This window comes from Chelonia mydas, chromosome 21 (genome assembly GCF_015237465.2).
Source record: "Chelonia mydas isolate rCheMyd1 chromosome 21, rCheMyd1.pri.v2, whole genome shotgun sequence".
NCBI classification, from domain to species: domain Eukaryota; kingdom Metazoa; phylum Chordata; order Testudines; family Cheloniidae; genus Chelonia; species Chelonia mydas.
This window is the reverse complement of record NC_051261.2, coordinates 4,836,085-4,862,736: the sequence shown is the minus strand read 5'-3', so window position 1 is coordinate 4,862,736 and position 26,652 is coordinate 4,836,085. Positions and strand designations below refer to the sequence as shown.

The window sequence follows — 26,652 nt, the reverse complement described above, 5'->3', positions numbered from 1 at the left end:
CAGCAGCAGCAGCAGTCAGGGCCAGCGGGATGCAGAGTTCGCTCGGTTTGGACTTGGTTGTGCGTGTGAGTAGGGCACGGCGACAGGAGAGCTAGAAGGACAAACCCCTAACTCTCCAAAGAGGCTGCTTTCTATAACTAGCTTTCAAATGGGCGAGTAAGCTTGGGAAAGTTGCACACCCTAGTTACAGGGAGCTCACTTTGGCATGAAGAGGGCCAATGCAAAGAGGGGGAAAGGAAAGCGACCCAAACCCCGATTACAGGGCGGTCACCCTTCCTTCACAAAAATCCTACTTCCTTGAAAGAAGGGGAAAGGAGTCACAGACGTGAAAAGGTCTGGAAATGAACAGGTAAGGGAACCTCCCATGACCAAGGAATCCTCCATCCCTCACCAACACCCTTCCCGACTTACCTGTCTACCCCACCAAGAACATTCCAACTTTGAACCCCCTGCCCTTTTCCAAAACAGACATCCCTTACTTCTTACTCAGTCCTGTTAGTAGGGTTAGGTGCACCCACGTGCAAGATCTAACACCACGACACGTGTACCTATGCCACCAGATCACCAAAGAGCTGTCAGGAAGGACAGCTCTTTCAATCACCTCAAAGACAGTCCAAAAATATAGCCTCACTCTACCAGCAAAGAGACCAAAGGCCTGGAATTGGGACACCAGGTAGGGACCTTTCCCAATCAAGACAAGGAACACTACTACAGCCAGCAGTATGTTTTATTCTGCACAGGAAACAGAGGGTCAAAGCTGAGGTTGGTGGGACAGTGTCAATTGGGCAAGGCAAGAGGAAATGAGGAAGGATTACGTGGAAGTGAGGAGCTGAAAGGAGCCCCGCACCTCACCTGTTCATTTCCAGACCTGGAAAGATTTGGATTGTTTTGGGGGGTTTCTTGGCTTTTTTCAAAAAAGGGTCGAATTTATCACGGCCTCCACCATCCCCTTACAGCCGCCCCTTCGCCACACCATGTTTCATCGGACCCCGGCTTCAATTCAAGCGGTCACAAATAGGATTTGACTGCAAATTTCAAAAAAGCCAAGTCGAAATCATTTCTAGGGCAGTTTACGAGGACAAAGAGAAAAGAGACGCTCAACCCTTCTTAAAAGGGGGTCCCTCAGCCACAGGCACGGAAAGGCCCCATGGGCTTAAGAGGGAGAGGGAGAAGACCTTACACCCTATTTACAGGGCGGTCATTTTGCCTGGCATGTCAAAGTGACCTGTGGCGAAAGCAGCATGGAAAGGAGACCCAAACCCTCCTTACAGGGCGGTCCTTAAGCCTTGGCTAAACCCTTTTAGAGTGGAGAAAGGGAGAAACCTCCATTCCCTCAGGAAAGGGGGGTCTCTTTGCCCAGCAAGTGCCAGCGGCCCAAAACAGTCTAGAAAGGGGAGACCTGAACCCTTCTTACAGGGAGAGGTCAACGGCACAGGGCATTTCAAAGCCTAGCTCCTAAAGAGCTGAAAGGCACAGAGAGACCGCTACCCTTCTTAAAGGGGGGTCCCTCAGCCACAGGCACGGAAAGGACCCACTGGCTTAAGATGGAGAGAGTGAAGACCTTACACCCTGCTTACAGGGTAGTCATTTTGCCTGGCATGTCAAAGTGACCTGTGGCGAAAGCAGCATGGCAAAGGAGACCCAAACCCTCCTTACAGGGTGGTCCTCAACCAGGGGCATTACAACGGGCCAGAGGCTAAAGCGCTGAAAAGGAGAGACCTCCATTCCCTCAGGAGAGGGTGGTCTCTTTGCCCAGCAAGTGCCAGCGGCCCAGAACAGTCTAGAAAGGGGAGACCTGAACCCTTCTTACAGGGAGAGGTCAACGGCACAGGGCATTTCAAAGCCTAGCTCCTAAAGAGCTGAAAGGCACAGAGAGACCGCTACCCTTCTTAAAGGGGGGTCCCTCAGCCTTAGCTACCAAACGGACACCTCAAGCCTTTTTGCTGGGAAGGGGTGGACCTTGATCCCCGTTTACAGGGAGGTCCTTTTACCTGGCACCTCAAGGGGGAATGAAGCTTAAGTGGAAATCCCGTGTCCTCATTGCAGGGAGGCCCATGCGTGCAAGGTGTGTGTCCCTTTTCTGTGGCTTCTGCTTCCATTGTCTTTTCCTGCCGTTTCTTTGGTACTTCTGTCCTCTTCTCCGTTTTCTCTTCTGAGTTGCTAGAGAGAGAGAGAGAGAGAGAGAGAGAGAGAGAGAGAGAGAGAGAGAGAGAAAAAAAAGGGGAGAAGCGTGGTGAGGCGTGAGCTCCGTACACGTAACTATCAAAGCTGTTCAGATTAAATGGACAAGGCCCTTCCTTGAAATTAGCCCAACTCCCAGTCTTCGGCACCAACCTGTGGCGTAGAGCAGGAAACCTTGCAGCAGCAGCAGCAGTGAGGGCCAGCGGGATGCAGAGTTCGCTCGGTTTGGACTTGGTTGTGCGTGTGAGTAGGGCACGGCGACAGGAGAGCTAGAAGGACAAACCCCTAACTCTGCAAAGAGGCTGCTTTCTACAACTAGCTTTCAAATGGGCGAGTAAGCTTGGGAAAGTTGCACACCCTAGTTACAGGGAGCTCACTTTGGCATGAAGAGGGCCAATGCCAAGAGGGGGAAAGGAAAGCGACCCGAACCCCGATTACAGGGCGGTCACCCTTCCTTCACAAAAATCCTACTTCCTTGAAACAAGGGGAAAGGAGTCACAGACGTGAAAAGGTCTGGAAATGAACAGGTAAGGGAACCTCCCATGACCAAGGAATCCTCCATCCCTCACCAATACCCTTCCCGACTTACCTGTCTACCCCACCAAGAACATTCCAACTTTGAACCCCCTGCCCTTTTCCAAAACAGACATCCCTTACTTCTTACTCAGTCCTGTTAGTAGGGTTAGGTGCACCCACGTGCAAGATCTAACACCACGACACGTGTACCTATGCCACCAGATCACCAAAGAGCTGTCAGGAAGGACAGCTCTTTCAATCACCTCAAAGACAGTCCAAAAATATAGCCTCACTCTACCAGCAAAGAGACCAAAGGCCTGGAATTGGGACACCAGGTAGGGACCTTTCCCAATCAAGACAAGGAACACTACTACAGCCAGCAGTATGTTTTATTCTGCACAGGAAACAGAGGGTCAAAGCTGAGGTTGGTGGGACTGTGTCAATTGGCCAAGGCAAGAGGAGATGAGGAAGGATTACGTGGAAGTGAGGAGCTGAAAGGAGCCCCGCACCTCACCTGTTCATTTCCAGACCTGGAAAGATTTGGATTGTTTTGGGGGGTTTCTTGGCTTTTTTCAAAAAAGGGTCGAATTTATCACGGCCTCCACCATCCCCTTACAGCCGCCCCTTCGCCACACCATGTTTCATCGGACCCCGGCTTCAATTGAAGCGGTCACAAATAGGATTTGACTGCAAATTTCAAAAAAGCCAAGTCGAAATCATTTCTAGGGCAGTTTACGAGGACAAAGAGAAAAGAGACGCTCAACCCTTCTTAAAAGGGGGTCCCTCAGCCACAGGCACGGAAAGGCTCCACGGGCTTAAGAGGGAGAGGGAGAAGACCTTACACCCTATTTACAGGGCGGTCATTTTGCCTGGCATGTCAAAGTGACCTGTGGCGAAAGCAGCATGGCAAAGGAGACCCAAACCCTCCTTACAGGGCGGTCCTTAAGCCTTGGCTAAACCCTTTTAGAGTGGAGAAAGGGAGAGACCTCCATTCCCTCAGGAGAGGGGGGTCTCTTTGCCCAGCAAGTGCCAGCGGCCCAAAACAGTCTAGAAAGGGGAGACCTGAACCCTTCTTACAGGGAGAGGTCAACGGCACAGGGCATTTCAAAGCCTAGCTCCTAAAGAGCTGAAAGGCACAGAGAGACCGCTACCCTTCTTAAAGGGGGGTCCCTCAGCCACAGGCACGGAAAGGCCCCACGGGCTTAAGAGGGAGAGGGAGAAGACCTTACACCCTATTTACAGGGCGGTCATTTTGCCTGGCATGTCTAAGTGACCTGTGGCGAAAGCAGCATGGCAAAGGAGACTCAAACCCTCCTTACAGGGCGGTCCTTAAGCCTTGGCTAAACCCTTTTAGAGTGGAGAAAGGGAGAGACCTCCATTCCCTCAGGAGAGGGGGGTCTCTTTGCCCAGCAAGTGCCAGCGGCCCAAAACAGTCTAGAAAGGGGAGACCTGAACCCTTCTTACAGGGAGAGGTCAACGGCACAGGGCATTTCAAAGCCTAGCTCCTAAAGAGCTGAAAGGCACAGAGAGACCGCTACCCTTCTTAAAGGGGGGTCCCTCAGCCTTAGCTACCAAACGGACACCTCAAGCCTTTTTGCTGGGAAGGGGTGGACCTTGATCCCCGTTTACAGGGAGGTCCTTTTACCTGGCACCTCAAGGGGGAATGAAGCTTAAGTGGAAATCCCGTGTCCTCATTGCAGGGAGGCCCATGCGTGCAAGGTGTGTGTCCCTTTTCTGTGGCTTCTGCTTCCATTGTCTTTTCCTGCCGTTTCTTTGGTACTTCTGTCCTCTTCTCCGTTTTCTCTTCTGAGTTGCTAGAGAGAGAGAGAGAGAGAGAGAGAGAGAGAGAAAAGGGGAGAAGCGTGGTGAGGCGTGAGCTCCGTACACGTAACTATCAAAGCTGTTCAGATTAAATGGACAAGGCCCTTCCTTGAAATTAGCCCAACTCCCAGTCTTCGGCACCAACCTGTGGCGTAGAGCAGGAAACCTTGCAGCAGCAGCAGCAGTCAGGGCCAGCGGGATGCAGAGTTCGCTCGGTTTGGACTTGGTTGTGCGTGTGAGTAGGGCACGGCGACAGGAGAGCTAGAAGGACAAACCCCTAACTCTCCAAAGAGGCTGCTTTCTATAACTAGCTTTCAAATGGGCGAGTAAGCTTGGGAAAGTTGCACACCCTAGTTACAGGGAGCTCACTTTGGCATGAAGAGGGCCAATGCCAAGAGGGGGAAAGGAAAGCGACCCAAACCCCGATTACAGGGCGGTCACCCTTCCTTCACAAAAATCCTACTTCCTTGAAAGAAGGGGAAAGGAGTCACAGACGTGAAAAGGTCTGGAAATGAACAGGTAAGGGAACCTCCCATGACCAAGGAATCCTCCATCCCTCACCAACACCCTTCCCGACTTACCTGTCTACCCCACCAAGAACATTCCAACTTTGAACCCCCTGCCCTTTTCCAAAACAGACATCCCTTACTTCTTACTCAGTCCTGTTAGTAGGGTTAGGTGCACCCACGTGCAAGATCTAACACCACGACACGTGTACCTATGCCACCAGATCACCAAAGAGCTGTCAGGAAGGACAGCTCTTTCAATCACCTCAAAGACAGTCCAAAAATATAGCCTCACTCTACCAGCAAAGAGACCAAAGGCCTGGAATTGGGACACCAGGTAGGGACCTTTCCCAATCAAGACAAGGAACACTACTACAGCCAGCAGTATGTTTTATTCTGCACAGGAAACAGAGGGTCAAAGCTGAGGTTGGTGGGACAGTGTCAATTGGGCAAGGCAAGAGGAAATGAGGAAGGATTACGTGGAAGTGAGGAGCTGAAAGGAGCCCCGCACCTCACCTGTTCATTTCCAGACCTGGAAAGATTTGGATTGTTTTGGGGGGTTTCTTGGCTTTTTTCAAAAAAGGGTCGAATTTATCACGGCCTCCACCATCCCCTTACAGCCGCCCCTTCGCCACACCATGTTTCATCGGACCCCGGCTTCAATTCAAGCGGTCACAAATAGGATTTGACTGCAAATTTCAAAAAAGCCAAGTCGAAATCATTTCTAGGGCAGTTTACGAGGACAAAGAGAAAAGAGACGCTCAACCCTTCTTAAAAGGGGGTCCCTCAGCCACAGGCACGGAAAGGCCCCATGGGCTTAAGAGGGAGAGGGAGAAGACCTTACACCCTATTTACAGGGCGGTCATTTTGCCTGGCATGTCAAAGTGACCTGTGGCGAAAGCAGCATGGGAAAGGAGACCCAAACCCTCCTTACAGGGCGGTCCTTAAGCCTTGGCTAAACCCTTTTAGAGTGGAGAAAGGGAGAAACCTCCATTCCCTCAGGAGAGGGGGGTCTCTTTGCCCAGCAAGTGCCAGCGGCCCAAAACAGTCTAGAAAGGGGAGACCTGAACCCTTCTTACAGGGAGAGGTCAACGGCACAGGGCATTTCAAAGCCTAGCTCCTAAAGAGCTGAAAGGCACAGAGAGACCGCTACCCTTCTTAAAGGGGGGTCCCTCAGCCACAGGCACGGAAAGGACCCACTGGCTTAAGATGGAGAGAGTGAAGACCTTACACCCTGCTTACAGGGTAGTCATTTTGCCTGGCATGTCAAAGTGACCTGTGGCGAAAGCAGCATGGCAAAGGAGACCCAAACCCTCCTTACAGGGTGGTCCTCAACCAGGGGCATTACAACGGGCCAGAGGCTAAAGCGCTGAAAAGGAGAGACCTCCATTCCCTCAGGAGAGGGTGGTCTCTTTGCCCAGCAAGTGCCAGCGGCCCAGAACAGTCTAGAAAGGGGAGACCTGAACCCTTCTTACAGGGAGAGGTCAACGGCACAGGGCATTTCAAAGCCTAGCTCCTAAAGAGCTGAAAGGCACAGAGAAACCGCTACCCTTCTTAAAGGGGGGTCCCTCAGCCTTAGCTACCAAACGGACACCTCAAGCCTTTTTGCTGGGAAGGGGTGGACCTTGATCCCCGTTTACAGGGAGGTCCTTTTACCTGGCACCTCAAGGGGGAATGAAGCTTAAGTGGAAATCCCGTGTCCTCATTGCAGGGAGGCCCATGCGTGCAAGGTGTGTGTCCCTTTTCTGTGGCTTCTGCTTCCATTGTCTTTTCCTGCCGTTTCTTTGGTACTTCTGTCCTCTTCTCCGTTTTCTCTTCTGAGTTGCTAGAGAGAGAGAGAGAGAGAGAGAGAGAGAGAGAGAGAGAGAGAGAGAGAGAGAAAAAAAAGGGGAGAAGCGTGGTGAGGCGTGAGCTCCGTACACGTAACTATCAAAGCTGTTCAGATTAAATGGACAAGGCCCTTCCTTGAAATTAGCCCAACTCCCAGTCTTCGGCACCAACCTGTGGCGTAGAGCAGGAAACCTTGCAGCAGCAGCAGCAGTGAGGGCCAGCGGGATGCAGAGTTCGCTCGGTTTGGACTTGGTTGTGCGTGTGAGTAGGGCACGGCGACAGGAGAGCTAGAAGGACAAACCCCTAACTCTGCAAAGAGGCTGCTTTCTACAACTAGCTTTCAAATGGGCGAGTAAGCTTGGGAAAGTTGCACACCCTAGTTACAGGGAGCTCACTTTGGCATGAAGAGGGCCAATGCCAAGAGGGGGAAAGGAAAGCGACCCGAACCCCGATTACAGGGCGGTCACCCTTCCTTCACAAAAATCCTACTTCCTTGAAACAAGGGGAAAGGAGTCACAGACGTGAAAAGGTCTGGAAATGAACAGGTAAGGGAACCTCCGATGACCAAGGAATCCTCCATCCCTCACCAACTACCCTTCCCGACTTACCTGTCTACCCCACCAAGAACATTCCAACTTTGAACCCCCTGCCCTTTTCCAAAACAGACATCCCTTACTTCTTACTCAGTCCTGTTAGTAGGGTTAGGTGCACCCACGTGCAAGATCTAACACCACGACACGTGTACCTATGCCACCAGATCACCAAAGAGCTGTCAGGAAGGACAGCTCTTTCAATCACCTCAAAGACAGTCCAAAAATATAGCCTCACTCTACCAGCAAAGAGACCAAAGGCCTGGAATTGGGACACCAGGTAGGGACCTTTCCCAATCAAGACAAGGAACACTACTACAGCCAGCAGTATGTTTTATTCTGCACAAGAAACAGAGGGTCAAAGCTGAGGTTGGTGGGACAGTGTCAATTGGGCAAGGCAAGAGGAAATGAGGAAGGATTACGTGGAAGTGAGGAGCTGAAAGGAGCCCCGCACCTCACCTGTTCATTTCCAGACCTGGAAAGATTTGGATTGTTTTGGGGTGTTTCTTGGCTTTTTTCAAAAAAGGGTCGAATTTATCACGGCCTCCACCATCCCCTTACAGCCGCCCCTTCGCCACACCATGTTTCATCGGACCCCGGCTTCAATTCAAGCGGTCACAAATAGGATTTGACTGCAAATTTCAAAAAAGCCAAGTCGAAATCATTTCTAGGGCAGTTTACGAGGACAAAGAGAAAAGAGACGCTCAACCCTTCTTAAAAGGGGGTCCCTCAGCCACAGGCACGGAAAGGCCCCACGGGCTTAAGAGGGAGAGGGAGAAGACCTTACACCCTATTTACAGGGCGGTCATTTTGCCTGGCATGTCCAAGTGACCTGTGGCAAAAGCAGCATGGCAAAGGAGACCCAAACCCTCCTTACAGGGTGGTCCTTAAGCCTTGGCTAAACCCTTTTAGAGTGGAGAAAGGGAGAGACCTCCATTCCCTCAGGAGAGGGGGGTCTCTTTGCCCAGCAAGTGCCAGCGGCCCAAAACAGTCTAGAAAGGGGAGACCTGAACCCTTCTTACAGGGAGAGGTCAACGGCACAGGGCATTTCAAAGCCTAGCTCCTAAAGAGCTGAAAGGCACAGAGAGACCGCTACCCTTCTTAAAGGGGGGTCCCTCAGCCACAGGCACGGAAAGGCCCCACTGGCTTAAGATGAAGAGAGAGAAGACCTTACACCCTGCTTACAGGGTAGTCATTTTGCCTGGCATGTCAAAGTGACCTGTGGCGAAAGCAGCATGGCAAAGGAGACCCAAACCCTCCTTACAGGGAAGTCCTTAAGCCTTGGCTAAACCCTTTTAGAGTGGAGAAAGGGAGAAACCTCCATTCCCTCAGGAGAGGGTGGTCTCTTTGCCCAGCAAGTGCCAGCGGCCCAGAACAGTCTAGAAAGGGGAGACCTGAACCCTTCTTACAGGGAGAGGTCAACGGCACAGGGCATTTCAAAGCCTAGCTCCTAAAGAGCTGAAAGGCACAGAGAGACCGCTACCCTTCTTAAAGGGGGGTCCCTCAGCCTTAGCTACCAAACGGACACCTCAAGCCTTTTTGCTGGGAAGGGGTGGACCTTGATCCCCGTTTACAGGGAGGTCCTTTTACCTGGCACCTCAAGGGGGAATGAAGCTTAAGTGGAAATCCCGTGTCCTCATTGCAGGGAGGCCCATGCGTGCAAGGTGTGTGTCCCTTTTCTGTGGCTTCTGCTTCCATTGTCTTTTCCTGCCGTTTCTTTGGTACTTCTGTCCTCTTCTCCGTTTTCTCTTCTGAGTTGCTAGAGAGAGAGAGAGAGAGAGAGAGAGAGAGAGAGAGAGAGAGAGAGAGAGAGAGAGAGAGAGAGAGAGAAAAAAGGGGAGAAGCGTGGTGAGGCGTGAGCTCCGTACACGTAACTATCAAAGCTGTTCAGATTAAATGGACAAGGCCCTTCCTTGAAATTAGCCCAACTCCCAGTCTTCGGCACCAACCTGTGGCGTAGAGCAGGAAACCTTGCAGCAGCAGCAGCAGTCAGGGCCAGCGGGATGCAGAGTTCGCTCGGTTTGGACTTGGTTGTGCGTGTGAGTAGGGCACGGCGACAGGAGAGCTAGAAGGACAAACCCCTAACTCTGCAAAGAGGCTGCTTTCTACAACTAGCTTTCAAATGGGCGAGTAAGCTTGGGAAAGTTGCACACCCTAGTTACAGGGAGCTCACTTTGGCATGAAGAGGGCCAATGCCAAGAGGGGGAAAGGAAAGCGACCCGAACCCCGATTACAGGGCGGTCACCCTTCCTTCACAAAAATCCTACTTCCTTGAAAGAAGGGGAAAGGAGTCACAGACGTGAAAAGGTCTGGAAATGAACAGGTAAGGGAACCTCCCATGACCAAGGAATCCTCCATCCCTCACCAATACCCTTCCCGACTTACCTGTCTACCCCACCAAGAACATTCCAACTTTGAACCCCCTGCCCTTTTCCAAAACAGACATCCCTTACTTCTTACTCAGTCCTGTTAGTAGGGTTAGGTGCACCCACGTGCAAGATCTAACACCACGACACGTGTACCTATGCCACCAGATCACCAAAGAGCTGTCAGGAAGGACAGCTCTTTCAATCACCTCAAAGACAGTCCAAAAATATAGCCTCACTCTACCAGCAAAGAGACCAAAGGCCTGGAATTGGGACACCAGGTAGGGACCTTTCCCAATCAAGACAAGGAACACTACTACAGCCAGCAGTATGTTTTATTCTGCACAGGAAACAGAGGGTCAAAGCTGAGGTTGGTGGGACAGTGTCAATTGGGCAAGGCAAGAGGAAATGAGGAAGGATTACGTGGAAGTGAGGAGCTGAAAGGAGCCCCGCACCTCACCTGTTCATTTCCAGACCTGGAAAGATTTGGATTGTTTTGGGGGGTTTCTTGGCTTTTTTCAAAAAAGGGTCGAATTTATCACGGCCTCCACCATCCCCTTACAGCCGCCCCTTCGCCACACCATGTTTCATCGGACCCCGGCTTCAATTCAAGCGGTCACAAATAGGATTTGACTGCAAATTTCAAAAAAGCCAAGTCGAAATCATTTCTAGGGCAGTTTACGAGGACAAAGAGAAAAGAGACGCTCAACCCTTCTTAAAAGGGGGTCCCTCAGCCACAGGCACGGAAAGGCCCCACGGGCTTAAGAGGGAGAGGGAGAAGACCTTACACCCTATTTACAGGGCGGTCATTTTGCCTGGCATGTCCAAGTGACCTGTGGCGAAAGCAGCATGGCAAAGGAGACCCAAACCCTCCTTACAGGGTGGTCCTTAAGCCTTGGCTAAACCCTTTTAGAGTGGAGAAAGGGAGAGACCTCCATTCCCTCAGGAGAGGGGGGTCTCTTTGCCCAGCAAGTGCCAGCGGCCCAAAACAGTCTAGAAAGGGGAGACCTGAACCCTTCTTACAGGGAGAGGTCAACGGTACAGGGCATTTCAAAGCCTAGCTCCTAAAGAGCTGAAAGGCACAGAGAGACCGCTACCCTTCTTAAAGGGGGGTCCCTCAGCCACAGTCACGGAAAGGCCCCCCTGGCTTAAGATGAAGAGAGAGAAGACCTTACACCCTGCTTACAGGGTAGTCATTTTGCCTGGCATGTCAAAGTGACCTGTGGCGAAAGCAGCATGGCAAAGGAGACCCAAACCCTCCTTACAGGGAAGTCCTTAAGCCTTGGCTAAACCCTTTTAGAGTGGAGAAAGGGAGAAACCTCCATTCCCTCAGGAGAGGGTGGTCTCTTTGCCCAGCAAGTGCCAGCGGCCCAGAACAGTCTAGAAAGGGGAGACCTGAACCCTTCTTACAGGGAGAGGTCAACGGCACAGGGCATTTCAAAGCCTATCTCCTAAAGAGCTGAAAGGCACAGAGAGACCGCTACCCTTCTTAAAGGGGGGTCCCTCAGCCTTAGCTACCAAACGGACACCTCAAGCCTTTTTGCTGGGAAGGGGTGGACCTTGATCCCCGTTTACAGGGAGGTCCTTTTACCTGGCACCTCAAGGGGGAATGAAGCTTATGTGGAAATCCCATGTCCTCATTGCAGGGAGGCTCATGCGTGCAAGGTGTGTGTCCCTTTTCTGTGGCTTCTGCTTCCATTGTCTTTTCCTGCCGTTTCTTTGGTACTTCTGTCCTCTTCTCCGTTTTCTCTTCTGAGTTGCTAGAGAGAGAGAGAGAGAGAGAGAGAAAAGGGGAGAAGCGTGGTGAGGCGTGAGCTCCGTACACGTAACTATCAAAGCTGTTCAGATTAAATGGACAAGGCCTTTCCTTGAAATTAGTCCATCTCCCAGTCTTCGGCACCAACCTGTGGCGTAGAGCAGGAAACCTTGCAGCAGCAGCAGCAGCGAGGGCCAGCGGGATGCAGAGTTCGCTCGGTTTGGACTTGGTTGTGCGTGTGAGTAGGGCACGGCGACAGGAGAGCTAGAAGGACAAACCCCTAACTCTCCAAAGAGGCTGCTTTCTATAACTAGCTTTCAAATGGGCGAGTAAGCTTGGGAAAGTTGCACACCCTAGTTACAGGGAGCTCACTTTGGCATGAAGAGGGCCAATGCCAAGAGGGGGAAAGGAAAGCGACCTGAACCCCGATTACAGGGCGGTCACCCTTCCTTCACAAAAATCCTACTTCCTTGAAAGAAGGGGAAAGGAGTCACAGACGTGAAAAGGTCTGGAAATGAACAGGTAAGGGAACCTCCCATGACCAAGGAATCCTCCATCCCTCACCAACACCCTTCCCGACTTACCTGTCTACCCCACCAAGAACATTCCAACTTTGAACCCCCTGCCCTTTTCCAAAACAGACATCCCTTACTTCTTACTCAGTCCTGTTAGTAGGGTTAGGTGCACCCACGTGCAAGATCTAACACCACGACACGTGTACCTATGCCACCAGATCACCAAAGAGCTGTCAGGAAGGACAGCTCTTTCAATCACCTCAAAGACAGTCCAAAAATATAGCCTCACTCTACCAGCAAAGAGACCAAAGGCCTGGAATTGGGACACCACGTAGGGACCTTTCCCAATCAAGACAAGGAACACTACTACAGCCAGCAGTATGTTTTATTCTGCGCAGGAAACAGAGGGTCAAAGCTGAGGTTGGTGGGACAGTGTCAATTGGGCAAGGCAAGAGGAGATGAGGAAGGATTACGTGGAAGTGAGGAGCTGAAAGGAGCCCCGCACCTCACCTGTTCATTTCCAGACCTGGAAAGATTTGGATTGTTTTGGGGGGTTTCTTGGCTTTTTTCAAAAAAGGGTCGAATTTATCACGGCCTCCACCATCCCCTTACAGCCGCCCCTTCGCCACACCATGTTTCATCGGACCCCGGCTTCAATTCAAGCGGTCACAAATAGGATTTGACTGCAAATTTCAAAAAAGCCAAGTCGAAATCATTTCTAGGGCAGTTTACGAGGACAAAGAGAAAAGAGACGCTCAACCCTTCTTAAAAGGGGGTCCCTCAGCCACAGGCACGGAAAGGCCCCACGGGCTTAAGAGGGAGAGGGAGAAGACCTTACACCCTATTTACAGGGCGGTCATTTTGCCTGGCATGTCAAAGTGACCTGTGGCGAAAGCAGCATGGCAAAGGAGACCCAAACCCTCCTTACAGGGTGGTCCTTAAGCCTTGGCTAAACCCTTTTAGAGTGGAGAAAGGGAGAGACCTCCATTCCCTCAGGAGAGGGGGGTCTCTTTGCCCAGCAAGTGCCAGCGGCCCAAAACAGTCTAGAAAGGGGAGACCTGAACCATTCTTACAGGGAGAGGTCAACGGCACAGGGCATTTCAAAGCCTAGCTCCTAAAGAGCTGAAAGGCACAGAGAGACCGCTACCCTTCTTAAAGGGGGGTCCCTCAGCCACAGGCACAGAAAGGACCCACTGGCTTAAGATGGAGAGAGAGAAGACCTTACACCCTGCTTAGAGGGTAGTCATTTTGCCTGGCATGTCAAAGTGACCTGTGGCGAAAGCAGCATGGCAAAGGAGACCCAAACCCTCCTTACAGGGTGGTCCTCAAGCCAGGGGCATTACAACGGGCCAGAGGCTAACGCGGTGAAAAGGAGAGACCTCCATTCCCTCAGTAGAGCTTGGTCTCTTTGCCCAGCAAGTGCCAGCGGCCCAGAACAGTCTAGAAAGGGGAGACCTGAACCCTTCTTACAGGGAGAGGTCAACGGCACAGGGCATTTCAAAGCCTAGCTCCTAAAGAGCTGAAAGGCACAGAGAGACCGCTACCCTTCTTAAAGGGGGGTCCCTCAGCCACAGGCACGGAAAGGCCCCACGGGCTTAAGAGGGAGAGGGAGAAGACCTTACACCCTATTTACAGGGTGGTCATTTTGCCTGGCGTGTCAAAGTGACCTGTGGCGATAGCAGCATGGCAAAGGAGACCCAAACCCTCCTTACAGGGTGGTCCTTAAGCCTTGGCTAAACCCTTTTAGAGTGGAGAAAGGGAGAGACCTCCATTCCCTCAGGAGAGGGGGGTCTCTTTGCCCAGCAAGTGCCAGCGGCCCAAAACAGTCTAGAAAGGGGAGACCTGAACCCTTCTTACAGGGAGAGGTCAACGGCACAGGGCATTTCAAAGCCTAGCTCCTAAAGAGCTGAAAGGCACAGAGAGACCGCTACCCTTCTTAAAGGGGGGTCCCTCAGCCTTAGCTACCAAACGGACACCTCAAGCCTTTTTGCTGGGAAGGGGTGGACCTTGATCCCCGTTTACAGGGAGGTCCTTTTACCTGGCACCTCAAGGGGGAATGAAGCTTAAGTGGAAATCCCATGTCCTCATTGCAGGGAGGCCCATGCGTGCAAGGTGTGTGTCCCTTTTCTGTGGCTTCTGCTTCCATTGTCTTTTCCTGCCGTTTCTTTGGTACTTCTGTCCTCTTCTCCGTTTTCTCTTCTGAGTTGCTAGAGAGAGAGAGAGAGAGAGAGAAAAGGGGAGAAGCGTGGTGAGGCGTGAGCTCCGTACACGTAACTATCAAAGCTGTTCAGATTAAATGGACAAGGCCCTTCCTTGAAATTAGCCCAACTCCCAGTCTTCGGCACCAACCTGTGGCGTAGAGCAGGAAACCTTGCAGCAGCAGCAGCAGTCAGGGCCAGCGGGATGCAGAGTTCGCTCGGTTTGGACTTGGTTGTGCGTGTGAGTAGGGCACGGCGACAGGAGAGCTAGAAGGACAAACCCCTAACTCTCCAAAGAGGCTGCTTTCTATAACTAGCTTTCAAATGGGCGAGTAAGCTTGGGAAAGTTGCACACCCTAGTTACAGGGAGCTCACTTTGGCATGAAGAGGGCCAATGCAAAGAGGGGGAAAGGAAAGCGACCCGAACCCCGATTACAGGGCGGTCACCCTTCCTTCACAAAAATCCTACTTCCTTGAAAGAAGGGGAAAGGAGTCACAGACGTGAAAAGGTCTGGAAATGAACAGGTAAGGGAACCTCCCATGACCAAGGAATCCTCCATCCCTCACCAACACCCTTCCCGACTTACCTGTCTACCCCACCAAGAACATTCCAACTTTGAACCCCCTGCCCTTTTCCAAAACAGACATCCCTTACTTCTTACTCAGTCCTGTTAGTAGGGTTAGGTGCACCCACGTGCAAGATCTAACACCACGACACGTGTACCTATGCCACCAGATCACCAAAGAGCTGTCAGGAAGGACAGCTCTTTCAATCACCTCAAAGACAGTCCAAAAATATAGCCTCACTCTACCAGCAAAGAGACCAAAGGCCTGGAATTGGGACACCACGTAGGGACCTTTCCCAATCAAGACAAGGAACACTACTACAGCCAGCAGTATGTTTTATTCTGCGCAGGAAACAGAGGGTCAAAGCTGAGGTTGGTGGGACAGTGTCAATTGGGCAAGGCAAGAGGAGATGAGGAAGGATTACGTGGAAGTGAGGAGCTGAAAGGAGCCCCGCACCTCACCTGTTCATTTCCAGACCTGGAAAGATTTGGATTGTTTTGGGGGGTTTCTTGGCTTTTTTCAAAAAAGGGTCGAATTTATCACGGCCTCCACCATCCCCTTACAGCCGCCCCTTCGCCACACCATGTTTCATCGGACCCCGGCTTCAATTCAAGCGGTCACAAATAGGATTTGACTGCAAATTTCAAAAAAGCCAAGTCGAAATCATTTCTAGGGCAGTTTACGAGGACAAAGAGAAAAGAGACGCTCAACCCTTCTTAAAAGGGGGTCCCTCAGCCACAGGCACGGAAAGGCTCCACGGGCTTAAGAGGGAGAGGGAGAAGACCTTACACCCTATTTACAGGGCGGTCATTTTGCCTGGCATGTCAAAGTGACCTGTGGCGAAAGCAGCATGGCAAAGGAGACCCAAACCCTCCTTACAGGGCGGTCCTTAAGCCTTGGCTAAACCCTTTTAGAGTGGAGAAAGGGAGAGACCTCCATTCCCTCAGGAGAGGGGGGTCTCTTTGCCCAGCAAGTGCCAGCGGCCCAAAACAGTCTAGAAAGGGGAGACCTGAACCCTTTTTACAGGGAGAGGTCAACGGCACAGGGCATTTCAAAGCCTAGCTCCTAAAGAGCTGAAAGGCCCAGAGAGACCGCTACCCTTCTGAAAGGGGGGTCCCTCAGCCACAGGCACGGAAAGTCCCCACTGGCTTAAGATAGAGAGAGCGAAGACCTTACACCCTGCTTACAGGGTAGTCATTTTGCCTGGTATGTCAAAGTGACCTGTGGCGAAAGCAGCATGGCAAAGGAGACCCAAACCCTCCTTACAGGGTGGTCCTCAAGCCAGGGGCATTACAACGGGCCAGAGGCTAAAGCGGTGAAAAGGAGAGACCTCCATTCCCTCAGGAGAGGTTGGTCTCTTTGCCCAGCAAGTGCCAGTGGCCCAGAACAGTCTAGAAAGGGGAGACCTGAACCCTTCTTACAGGGAGAGGTCAACGGCACAGGGCATTTCAAAGCCTAGCTCCTAAAGAGCTGAAAGGCACAGAGAGACCGCTACCCTTCTTAAAGGGGGGTCCCTCAGCCACAGGCACGGAAAGGCCCCACGGGCTTAAGAGGGAGAGGGAGAAGACCTTACACCCTATTTACAGGGCGGTCATTTTGCCTGGCATGTCAAAGTGACCTGTGGCGAAAGCAGCATGGCAAAGGAGACTCAAACCCTCCTTACAGGGCGGTCCTTAAGCCTTGGCTAAACCCTTTTAGAGTGGAGAAAGGGAGAGACCTCCATTCCCTCAGGAGAGGGGGGTCTCTTTGCCCAGCAAGTGCCAGCGGCCCAAAACAGTCTAGAAAGGGGAGACCTGAACCCTTCTTACAGGGAGAGGTCAACGGCACAGGGCATTTCAAAGCCTAGCTCCTAAAGAGCTGAAAGGCACAGAGAGACCGCTACCCTTCTTAAAGGGGGGTCCCTCAGCCTTAGCTACCAAACGGACACCTCAAGCCTTTTTGCTGGGAAGGGGTGGACCTTGATCCCCGTTTACAGGGAGGTCCTTTTACCTGGCACCTCAAGGGGGAATGAAGCTTAAGTGGAAATCCCGTGTCCTCATTGCAGGGAGGCCCATGCATGCAAGGTGTGTGTCCCTTTTCTGTGGCTTCTGCTTCCATTGTCTTTTCCTGCCGTTTCTTTGGTACTTCTGTCCTCTTCTCCGTTTTCTCTTCTGAGTTGCTAGAGAGAGAGAGAGAGAGAGAGAGAGAGAGAGAGAGAGAGAGAGAGAGAGAGAAAAGGGGAGAAGCGTGGTGAGGCGTGAGCTCCGTACACGTAACTATCAAAGCTGTTCAGATTAAATGGACAAGGCCCTTCCTTGAAATTAGCCCAACTCCCAGTCTTCGGCACCAACCTGTGGCGTAGAGCAGGAAACCTTGCAGCAGCAGTCAGGGCCAGCGGGATGCAGAGTTCGCTCGGTTTGGACTTGGTTGTGCGTGTGAGTAGGGCACGGCGACAGGAGAGCTAGAAGGACAAACCCCTAACTCTCCAAAGAGGCTGCTTTCTATAACTAGCTTTCAAATGGGCGAGTAAGCTTGGGAAAGTTGCACACCCTAGTTACAGGGAGCTCACTTTGGCATGAAGAGGGCCAATGCAAAGAGGGGGAAAGGAAAGCGACCCGAACCCCGATTACAGGGCGGTCACCCTTCCTTCACAAAAATCCTACTTCCTTGAAAGAAGGGGAAAGGAGTCACAGACGTGAAAAGGTCTGGAAATGAACAGGTAAGGGAACCTCCCATGACCAAGGAATCCTCCATCCCTCACCAACACCCTTCCCGACTTACCTGTCTACCCCACCAAGAACATTCCAACTTTGAACCCCCTGCCCTTTTCCAAAACAGACATCCCTTACTTCTTACTCAGTCCTGTTAGTAGGGTTAGGTGCACCCACGTGCAAGATCTAACACCACGACACGTGTACCTATGCCACCAGATCACCAAAGAGCTGTCAGGAAGGACAGCTCTTTCAATCACCTCAAAGACAGTCCAAAAATATAGCCTCACTCTACCAGCAAAGAGACCAAAGGCCTGGAATTGGGACACCACGTAGGGACCTTTCCCAATCAAGACAAGGAACACTACTACAGCCAGCAGTATGTTTTATTCTGCGCAGGAAACAGAGGGTCAAAGCTGAGGTTGGTGGGACAGTGTCAATTGGGCAAGGCAAGAGGAGATGAGGAAGGATTACGTGGAAGTGAGGAGCTGAAAGGAGCCCCGCACCTCACCTGTTCATTTCCAGACCTGGAAAGATTTGGATTGTTTTGGGGGGTTTCTTGGCTTTTTTCAAAAAAGGGTCGAATTTATCACGGCCTCCACCATCCCCTTACAGCCGCCCCTTCGCCACACCATGTTTCATCGGACCCCGGCTTCAATTCAAGCGGTCACAAATAGGATTTGACTGCAAATTTCAAAAAAGCCAAGTCGAAATCATTTCTAGGGCAGTTTACGAGGACAAAGAGAAAAGAGACGCTCAACCCTTCTTAAAAGGGGGTCCCTCAGCCACAGGCACGGAAAGGCTCCACGGGCTTAAGAGGGAGAGGGAGAAGACCTTACACCCTATTTACAGGGCGGTCATTTTGCCCTGCCATGTCAAAGTGACCTGTGGCGAAAGCAGCATGGCAAAGGAGACCCAAACCCTCCTTACAGGGCGGTCCTTAAGCCTTGGCTAAACCCTTTTAGAGTGGAGAAAGGGAGAGACCTCCATTCCCTCAGGAGAGGGGGGATCTCTTTGCCCAGCAAGTGCCAGCGGCCCAAAACAGTCTAGAAAGGGGAGACCTGAACCCTTCTTACAGGGAGAGGTCAACGGCACAGGGCATTTCAAAGCCTAGCTCCTAAAGAGCTGAAAGGCCCAGAGAGACCGCTACCCTTCTTAAAGGGGGGTCCCTCAGCCACAGGCACGGAAAGTCCCCACTGGCTTAAGATAGAGAGAGCGAAGACCTTACACCCTGCTTACAGGGTAGTCATTTTGCCTGGTATGTCAAAGTGACCTGTGGCGAAAGCAGCATGGCAAAGGAGACCCAAACCCTCCTTACAGGGTGGTCCTCAAGCCAGGGGCATTACAACGGGCCAGAGGCTAAAGCGGTGAAAAGGAGAGACCTCCATTCCCTCAGGAGAGGGTGGTCTCTTTGCCCAGCAAGTGCCAGCGGCCCAGAACAGTCTAGAAAGGGGAGACCTGAACCCTTCTTACAGGGAGAGGTCAACGGCACAGGGCATTTCAAAGCCTAGCTCCTAAAGAGCTGAAAGGCACAGAGAGACCGCTACCCTTCTTAAAGGGGGGTCCCTCAGCCTTAGCTACCAAACGGACACCTCAAGCCTTTTTGCTGGGAAGGGGTGGACCTTGATCCCCGTTTACAGGGAGGTCCTTTTACCTGGCACCTCAAGGGGGAATGAAGCTTAAGTGGAAATCCCGTGTCCTCATTGCAGGGAGGCCCATGCATGCAAGGTGTGTGTCCCTTTTCTGTGGCTTCTGCTTCCATTGTCTTTTCCTGCCGTTTCTTTGGTACTTCTGTCCTCTTCTCCGTTTTCTCTTCTGAGTTGCTAGAGAGAGAGAGAGAGAGAGAGAGAGAGAGAGAGAAAAGGGGAGAAGCGTGGTGAGGCGTGAGCTCCGTACACGTAACTATCAAAGCTGTTCAGATTAAATGGACAAGGCCCTTCCTTGAAATTAGCCCAACTCCCAGTCTTCGGCACCAACCTGTGGCGTAGAGCAGGAAACCTTGCAGCAGCAGCAGCAGTCAGGGCCAGCGGGATGCAGAGTTCGCTCGGTTTGGACTTGGTTGTGCGTGTGAGTAGGGCACGGCGACAGGAGAGCTAGAAGGACAAACCCCTAACTCTCCAAAGAGGCTGCTTTCTATAACTAGCTTTCAAATGGGCGAGTAAGCTTGGGAAAGTTGCACACCCTAGTTACAGGGAGCTCACTTTGGCATGAAGAGGGCCAATGCCAAGAGGGGGAAAGGAAAGCGACCCGAACCCCGATTACAGGGCGGTCACCCTTCCTTCACAAAAATCCTACTTCCTTGAAAGAAGGGGAAAGGAGTCACAGACGTGAAAAGGTCTGGAAATGAACAGGTAAGGGAACCTCCCATGACCAAGGAATCCTCCATCCCACACCAACACCCTTCCCGACTTACCTGTCTACCCCACCAAGAACATTCCAACTTTGAACCCCCTGCCCTTTTCCAAAACAGACATCCCTTACTTCTTACTCAGTCCTGTTAGTAGGGTTAGGTGCACCCACGTGCAAGATCTAACACCACGACACGTGTACCTATGCCACCAGATCACCAAAGAGCTGTCAGGAAGGACAGCTCTTTCAATCACCTCAAAGACAGTCCAAAAATATAGCCTCACTCTACCAGCAAAGAGACCAAAGGCCTGGAATTGGGACACCACGTAGGGACCTTTCCCAATCAAGACAAGGAACACTACTACAGCCAGCAGTATGTTTTATTCTGCGCAGGAAACAGAGGGTCAAAGCTGAGGTTGGTGGGACAGTGTCAATTGGGCAAGGCAAGAGGAGATGAGGAAGGATTACGTGGAAGTGAGGAGCTGAAAGGAGCCCCGCACCTCACCTGTTCATTTCCAGACCTGGAAAGATTTGGATTGTTTTGGGGGGTTTCTTGGCTTTTTTCAAAAAAGGGTCGAATTTATCACGGCCTCCACCATCCCCTTACAGCCGCCCCTTCGCCACACCATGTTTCATCGGACCCCGGCTTCAATTCAAGCGGTCACAAATAGGATTTGACTGCAAATTTCAAAAAAGCCAAGTCGAAATCATTTCTAGGGCAGTTTACGAGGACAAAGAGAAAAGAGACGCTCAACCCTTCTTAAAAGGGGGTCCCTCAGCCACAGGCACGGAAAGGCTCCACGGGCTTAAGAGGGAGAGGGAGAAGACCTTACACCCTATTTACAGGGCGGTCATTTTCCCTGCCATGTCAAAGTGACCTGTGGCGAAAGCAGCATGGCAAAGGAGACCCAAACCCTCCTTACAGGGCGGTCCTTAAGCCTTGGCTAAACCCTTTTAGAGTGGAGAAAGGGAGAGACCTCCATTCCCTCAGGAGAGGGGGATCTCTTTGCCCAGCAAGTGCCAGCGGCCCAAAACAGTCTAGAAAGGGGAGACCTGAACCCTTCTTACAGGGAGAGGTCAACGGCACAGGGCATTTCAAAGCCTAGCTCCTAAAGAGCTGAAAGGCACAGAGAGACCGCTACCCTTCTTAAAGGGGGGTCCCTCAGCCACAGGCACGGAAAGGCCCCACGGGCTTAAGAGGGAGAGGGAGAAGACCTTACACCCTATTTACAGGGCGGTCATTTTGCCTGGCATGTCAAAGTGACCTGTGGCGAAAGCAGCATGGCAAAGGAGACCCAAACCCTCCTTACAGGGTGGTCCTCAAGCCAGGGGCATTACAACGGGCCAGAGGCTAAAGCGGTGAAAAGGGAGAGACCTCCATTCCCTCAGGAGAGGTTGGTCTCTTTGCCCAGCAAGTGCCAGCGGCCCAGAACAGTCTAGAAAGGGGAGACCTGAACCCTTCTTACAGGGAGAGGTCAACGGCACAGGGCATTTCAAAGCCTAGCTCCTAAAGAGCTGAAAGGCCCAGAGAGACTGCTACCCTTCTTAAAGGGGGGTCCCTCAGCCACAGGCACGGAAAGGCCCACGGGCTTAAGAGGGAGAGGGAGAAGACCTTACACCCTATTTACAGGGCGGTCATTTTGCCTGGCATGTCAAAGTGACCTGTGGCGAAAGCAGCATGGCAAAGGAGACTCAAACCCTCCTTACAGGGCGGTCCTTAAGCCTTGGCTAAACCCTTTTAGAGTGGAGAAAGGGAGAGACCTCCATTCCCTCAGGAGAGGGGGGTCTCTTTGCCCAGCAAGTGCCAGCGGCCCAAAACAGTCTAGAAAGGGGAGACCTGAACCCTTCTTACAGGGAGAGGTCAACGGCACAGGGCATTTCAAAGCCTAGCTCCTAAAGAGCTGAAAGGCACAGAGAGACCGCTACCCTTCTTAAAGGGGGGTCCCTCAGCCTTAGCTACCAAACGGACACCTCAAGCCTTTTTGCTGGGAAGGGGTGGACCTTGATCCCCGTTTACAGGGAGGTCCTTTTACCTGGCACCTCAAGGGGGAATGAAGCTTAAGTGGAAATCCCGTGTCCTCATTGCAGGGAGGCCCATGCAGTGCAAGGTGTGTGTCCCTTTTCTGTGGCTTCTGCTTCCATTGTCTTTTCCTGCCGTTTCTTTGGTACTTCTGTCCTCTTCTCCGTTTTCTCTTCTGAGTTGCTAGAGAGAGAGAGAGAGAGAGAGAGAGAAAAGGGGAGAAGCGTGGTGAGGCGTGAGCTCCGTACACGTAACTATCAAAGCTGTTCAGATTAAATGGACAAGGCCCTTCCTTGAAATTAGCCCAACTCCCAGTCTTCGGCACCAACCTGTGGCGTAGAGCAGGAAACCTTGCAGCAGCAGCAGCAGTCAGGGCCAGCGGGATGCAGAGTTCGCTCGGTTTGGACTTGGTTGTGCGTGTGAGTAGGGCACGGCGACAGGAGAGCTAGAAGGACAAACCCCTAACTCTCCAAAGAGGCTGCTTTCTATAACTAGCTTTCAAATGGGCGATGTAAGCTTGGGAAAGTTGCACACCCTAGTTACAGGGAGCTCACTTTGGCATGAAGAGGGCCAATGCCAAGAGGGGGAAAGGAAAGCGACCCGAACCCCGATTACAGGGCGGTCACCCTTCCTTCACAAAAATCCTACTTCCTTGAAAGAAGGGGAAAGGAGTCACAGACGTGAAAAGGTCTGGAAATGAACAGGTAAGGGAACCTCCCATGACCAAGGAATCCTCCATCCCTCACCAACACCCTTCCCGACTTACCTGTCTACCCCACCAAGAACATTCCAACTTTGAACCCCCTGCCCTTTTCCAAAACAGACATCCCTTACTTCTTACTCAGTCCTGTTAGTAGGGTTAGGTGCACCCACGTGCAAGATCTAACACCACGACACGTGTACCTATGCCACCAGATCACCAAAGAGCTGTCAGGAAGGACAGCTCTTTCAATCACCTCAAAGACAGTCCAAAAATATAGCCTCACTCTACCAGCAAAGAGACCAAAGGCCTGGAATTGGGACACCACTGTAGGGACCTTTCCCAATCAAGACAAGGAACACTACTACAGCCAGCAGTATGTTTTATTCTGCGCAGGAAACAGAGGGTCAAAGCTGAGGTTGGTGGGACAGTGTCAATTGGGCAAGGCAAGAGGAGATGAGGAAGGATTACGTGGAAGTGAGGAGCTGAAAGGAGCCCCGCACCTCACCTGTTCATTTCCAGACCTGGAAAGATTTGGATTGTTTTGGGGGGTTTCTTGGCTTTTTTCAAAAAAGGGTCGAATTTATCACGGCCTCCACCATCCCCTTACAGCCGCCCCTTCGCCACACCATGTTTCATCGGACCCCGGCTTCAATTCAAGCGGTCACAAATAGGATTTGACTGCAAATTTCAAAAAAGCCAAGTCGAAATCATTTCTAGGGCAGTTTACGAGGACAAAGAGAAAAGAGACGCTCAACCCTTCTTAAAAGGGGGTCCCTCAGCCACAGGCACGGAAAGGCTCCACGGGCTTAAGAGGGAGAGGGAGAAGACCTTACACCCTATTTACAGGGCGGTCATTTTCCCTGCCATGTCAAAGTGACCTGTGGCGAAAGCAGCATGGCAAAGGAGACCCAAACCCTCCTTACAGGGCGGTCCTTAAGCCTTGGCTAAACCCTTTTAGAGTGGAGAAAGGGAGAGACCTCCATTCCCTCAGGAGAGGGTGGTCTCTTTGCCCAGCAAGTGCCAGCGGCCCAAAACAGTCTAGAAAGGGGAGACCTGAACCCTTCTTACAGGGAGAGGTCAACGGCACAGGGCATTTCAAAGCCTAGCTCCTAAAGAGCTGAAAGGCCCAGAGAGACCGCTACCCTTCTTAAAGGGGGGTCCCTCAGCCACAGGCACGGAAAGGCCCCACTGGCTTAAGATAGAGAGAGAGAAGACCTTACACCCTGCTTACAGGGTAGTCATTTTGCCTGGTATGTCAAAGTGACCTGTGGCGAAAGCAGCATGGCAAAGGAGACCCAAACCCTCCTTACAGGGTGGTCCTCAAGCCAGGGGCATTACAACGGGCCAGAGGCTAAAGCGGTGAAAAGGAGAGACCTCCATTCCCTCAGGAGAGGTTGGTCTCTTTGCCCAGCAAGTGCCAGCGGCCCAGAACAGTCTAGAAAGGGGAGACCTGAACCCTTCTTACAGGGAGAGGTCAACGGCACAGGGCATTTCAAAGCCTAGCTCCTAAAGAGCTGAAAGGCACAGAGAGACCGCTACCCTTCTTAAAGGGGGGTCCCTCAGCCACAGGCACGGAAAGGCCCCACGGGCTTAAGAGGGAGAGGGAGAAGACCTTACACCCTATTTACAGGGCGGTCATTTTGCCTGGCATGTCAAAGTGACCTGTGGCGAAAGCAGCATGGCAAAGGAGACTCAAACCCTCCTTACAGGGCGGTCCTTAAGCCTTGGCTAAACCCTTTTAGAGTGGAGAAAGGGAGAGACCTCCATTCCCTCAGGAGAGGGGGGTCTCTTTGCCCAGCAAGTGCCAGCGGCCCAAAACAGTCTAGAAAGGGGAGACCTGAACCCTTCTTACAGGGAGAGGTCAACGGCACAGGGCATTTCAAAGCCTAGCTCCTAAAGAGCTGAAAGGCACAGAGAGACCGCTACCCTTCTTAAAGGGGGGTCCCTCAGCCTTAGCTACCAAACGGACACCTCAAGCCTTTTTGCTGGGAAGGGGTGGACCTTGATCCCCGTTTACAGGGAGGTCCTTTTACCTGGCACCTCAAGGGGGAATGAAGCTTAAGTGGAAATCCCGTGTCCTCATTGCAGGGAGGCCCATGCGTGCAAGGTGTGTGTCCCTTTTCTGTGGCTTCTGCTTCCATTGTCTTTTCCTGCCGTTTCTTTGGTACTTCTGTCCTCTTCTCCGTTTTCTCTTCTGAGTTGCTAGAGAGAGAGAGAGAGAGAGAGAGAGAGAAAAGGGGAGAAGCGTGGTGAGGCGTGAGCTCCGTACACGTAACTATCAAAGCTGTTCAGATTAAATGGACAAGGCCCTTCCTTGAAATTAGCCCAACTCCCAGTCTTCGGCACCAACCTGTGGCGTAGAGCAGGAAACCTTGCAGCAGCAGCAGCAGTCAGGGCCAGCGGGATGCAGAGTTCGCTCGGTTTGGACTTGGTTGTGCGTGTGAGTAGGGCACGGCGACAGGAGAGCTAGAAGGACAAACCCCTAACTCTCCAAAGAGGCTGCTTTCTATAACTAGCTTTCAAATGGGCGTGTAAGCTTGGGAAAGTTGCACACCCTAGTTACAGGGAGCTCACTTTGGCATGAAGAGGGCCAATGCAAAGAGGGGGAAAGGAAAGCGACCCGAACCCCGATTACAGGGCGGTCACCCTTCCTTCACAAAAATCCTACTTCCTTGAAAGAAGGGGAAAGGAGTCACAGACGTGAAAAGGTCTGGAAATGAACAGGTAAGGGAACCTCCCATGACCAAGGAATCCTCCATCCCTCACCAACACCCTTCCCGACTTACCTGTCTACCCCACCAAGAACATTCCAACTTTGAACCCCCTGCCCTTTTCCAAAACAGACATCCCTTACTTCTTACTCAGTCCTGTTAGTAGGGTTAGGTGCACCCACGTGCAAGATCTAACACCACGACACGTGTACCTATGCCACCAGATCACCAAAGAGCTGTCAGGAAGGACAGCTCTTTCAATCACCTCAAAGACAGTCCAAAAATATAGCCTCACTCTACCAGCAAAGAGACCAAAGGCCTGGAATTGGGACACCACGTAGGGACCTTTCCCAATCAAGACAAGGAACACTACTACAGCCAGCAGTATGTTTTATTCTGCACAGGAAACAGAGGGTCAAAGCTGAGGTTGGTGGGACAGTGTCAATTGGGCAAGGCAAGAGGAGATGAGGAAGGATTACGTGGAAGTGAGGAGCTGAAAGGAGCCCCGCACCTCACCTGTTCATTTCCAGACCTGGAAAGATTTGGATTGTTTTGGGGGGTTTCTTGGCTTTTTTCAAAAAAGGGTCGAATTTATCACGGCCTCCACCATCCCCTTACAGCCGCCCCTTCGCCACACCATGTTTCATCGGACCCCGGCTTCAATTGAAGCGGTCACAAATAGGATTTGACTGCAAATTTCAAAAAAGCCAAGTCGAAATCATTTCTAGGGCAGTTTACGAGGACAAAGAGAAAAGAGACGCTCAACCCTTCTTAAAAGGGGGTCCCTCAGCCACAGGCACGGAAAGGCTCCACGGGCTTAAGAGGGAGAGGGAGAAGACCTTACACCCTATTTACAGGGCGGTCATTTTGCCTGGCATGTCAAAGTGACCTGTGGCGAAAGCAGCATGGCAAAGGAGACCCAAACCCTCCTTACAGGGCGGTCCTTAAGCCTTGGCTAAACCCTTTTAGAGTGGAGAAAGGGAGAGACCTCCATTCCCTCAGGAGAGGGGGGTCTCTTTGCCCAGCAAGTGCCAGCGGCCCAAAACAGTCTAGAAAGGGGAGACCTGAACCCTTCTTACAGGGAGAGGTCAACGGCACAGGGCATTTCAAAGCCTAGCTCCTAAAGAGCTGAAAGGCCCAGAGAGACCGCTACCCTTCTTAAAGGGGGGTCCCTCAGCCACAGGCACGGAAAGGCCCCACTGGCTTAAGATAGAGAGAGAGAAGACCTTACACCCTGCTTACAGGGTAGTCATTTTGCCTGGTATGTCAAAGTGACCTGTGGCGAAAGCAGCATGGCAAAGGAGACCCAAACCCTCCTTACAGGGTGGTCCTC

General features: G+C 51.9%; 8 long non-coding RNA genes across 9 annotated transcripts; all 8 read right to left on the bottom strand.

Moving 5' to 3' along the window:
* Window positions 1–1,951: 1,951 nt before the first annotated feature.
* Window positions 1,952–3,546, bottom strand: LOC122463478. The gene is made up of 2 exons (XR_006286896.1): window positions 2,335–3,546; window positions 1,952–2,160 (listed from the first exon to the last, which is right to left on the bottom strand). It is a non-coding gene; the product is annotated as an uncharacterized LOC122463478 (long non-coding RNA).
* A 274-nt stretch (window positions 3,547–3,820) lies between these two features.
* LOC122463477 lies at window positions 3,821–20,739 on the bottom strand. Of its 2 annotated transcripts, XR_006286895.1 has the most exons (4): window positions 19,514–20,739; window positions 18,810–19,359; window positions 8,227–8,276; window positions 3,821–3,921 (listed from the first exon to the last, which is right to left on the bottom strand). It is a non-coding gene; the product is annotated as an uncharacterized LOC122463477 (long non-coding RNA). The 2 variants fall into 2 exon arrangements; XR_006286894.1 differs by lacking the exon at window positions 3,821–3,921 and having other exon boundaries at window positions 7,973–8,276.
* Window positions 4,303–4,925, bottom strand: LOC122463476. The gene is made up of 2 exons (XR_006286893.1): window positions 4,664–4,925; window positions 4,303–4,511 (listed from the first exon to the last, which is right to left on the bottom strand). It is a non-coding gene; the product is annotated as an uncharacterized LOC122463476 (long non-coding RNA).
* LOC122463479 lies at window positions 6,641–7,439 on the bottom strand. Its single transcript, XR_006286897.1, has 2 exons — window positions 7,026–7,439; window positions 6,641–6,849 (listed from the first exon to the last, which is right to left on the bottom strand). It is a non-coding gene; the product is annotated as an uncharacterized LOC122463479 (long non-coding RNA).
* Window positions 8,995–16,227, bottom strand: LOC122463474. The gene is made up of 3 exons (XR_006286891.1): window positions 16,068–16,227; window positions 9,394–10,643; window positions 8,995–9,203 (listed from the first exon to the last, which is right to left on the bottom strand). It is a non-coding gene; the product is annotated as an uncharacterized LOC122463474 (long non-coding RNA).
* LOC122463481 lies at window positions 11,362–12,942 on the bottom strand. Its single transcript, XR_006286899.1, has 2 exons — window positions 11,715–12,942; window positions 11,362–11,570 (listed from the first exon to the last, which is right to left on the bottom strand). It is a non-coding gene; the product is annotated as an uncharacterized LOC122463481 (long non-coding RNA).
* On the bottom strand, window positions 16,796–18,377 carry LOC122463480. The gene is made up of 2 exons (XR_006286898.1): window positions 17,177–18,377; window positions 16,796–17,004 (listed from the first exon to the last, which is right to left on the bottom strand). It is a non-coding gene; the product is annotated as an uncharacterized LOC122463480 (long non-coding RNA).
* Window positions 20,740–24,601: 3,862 nt separating the features above from the next.
* Window positions 24,602–26,170, bottom strand: LOC122463475. The gene is made up of 2 exons (XR_006286892.1): window positions 24,959–26,170; window positions 24,602–24,810 (listed from the first exon to the last, which is right to left on the bottom strand). It is a non-coding gene; the product is annotated as an uncharacterized LOC122463475 (long non-coding RNA).
* Between the last annotated feature and the right edge of the window lie 482 nt (window positions 26,171–26,652).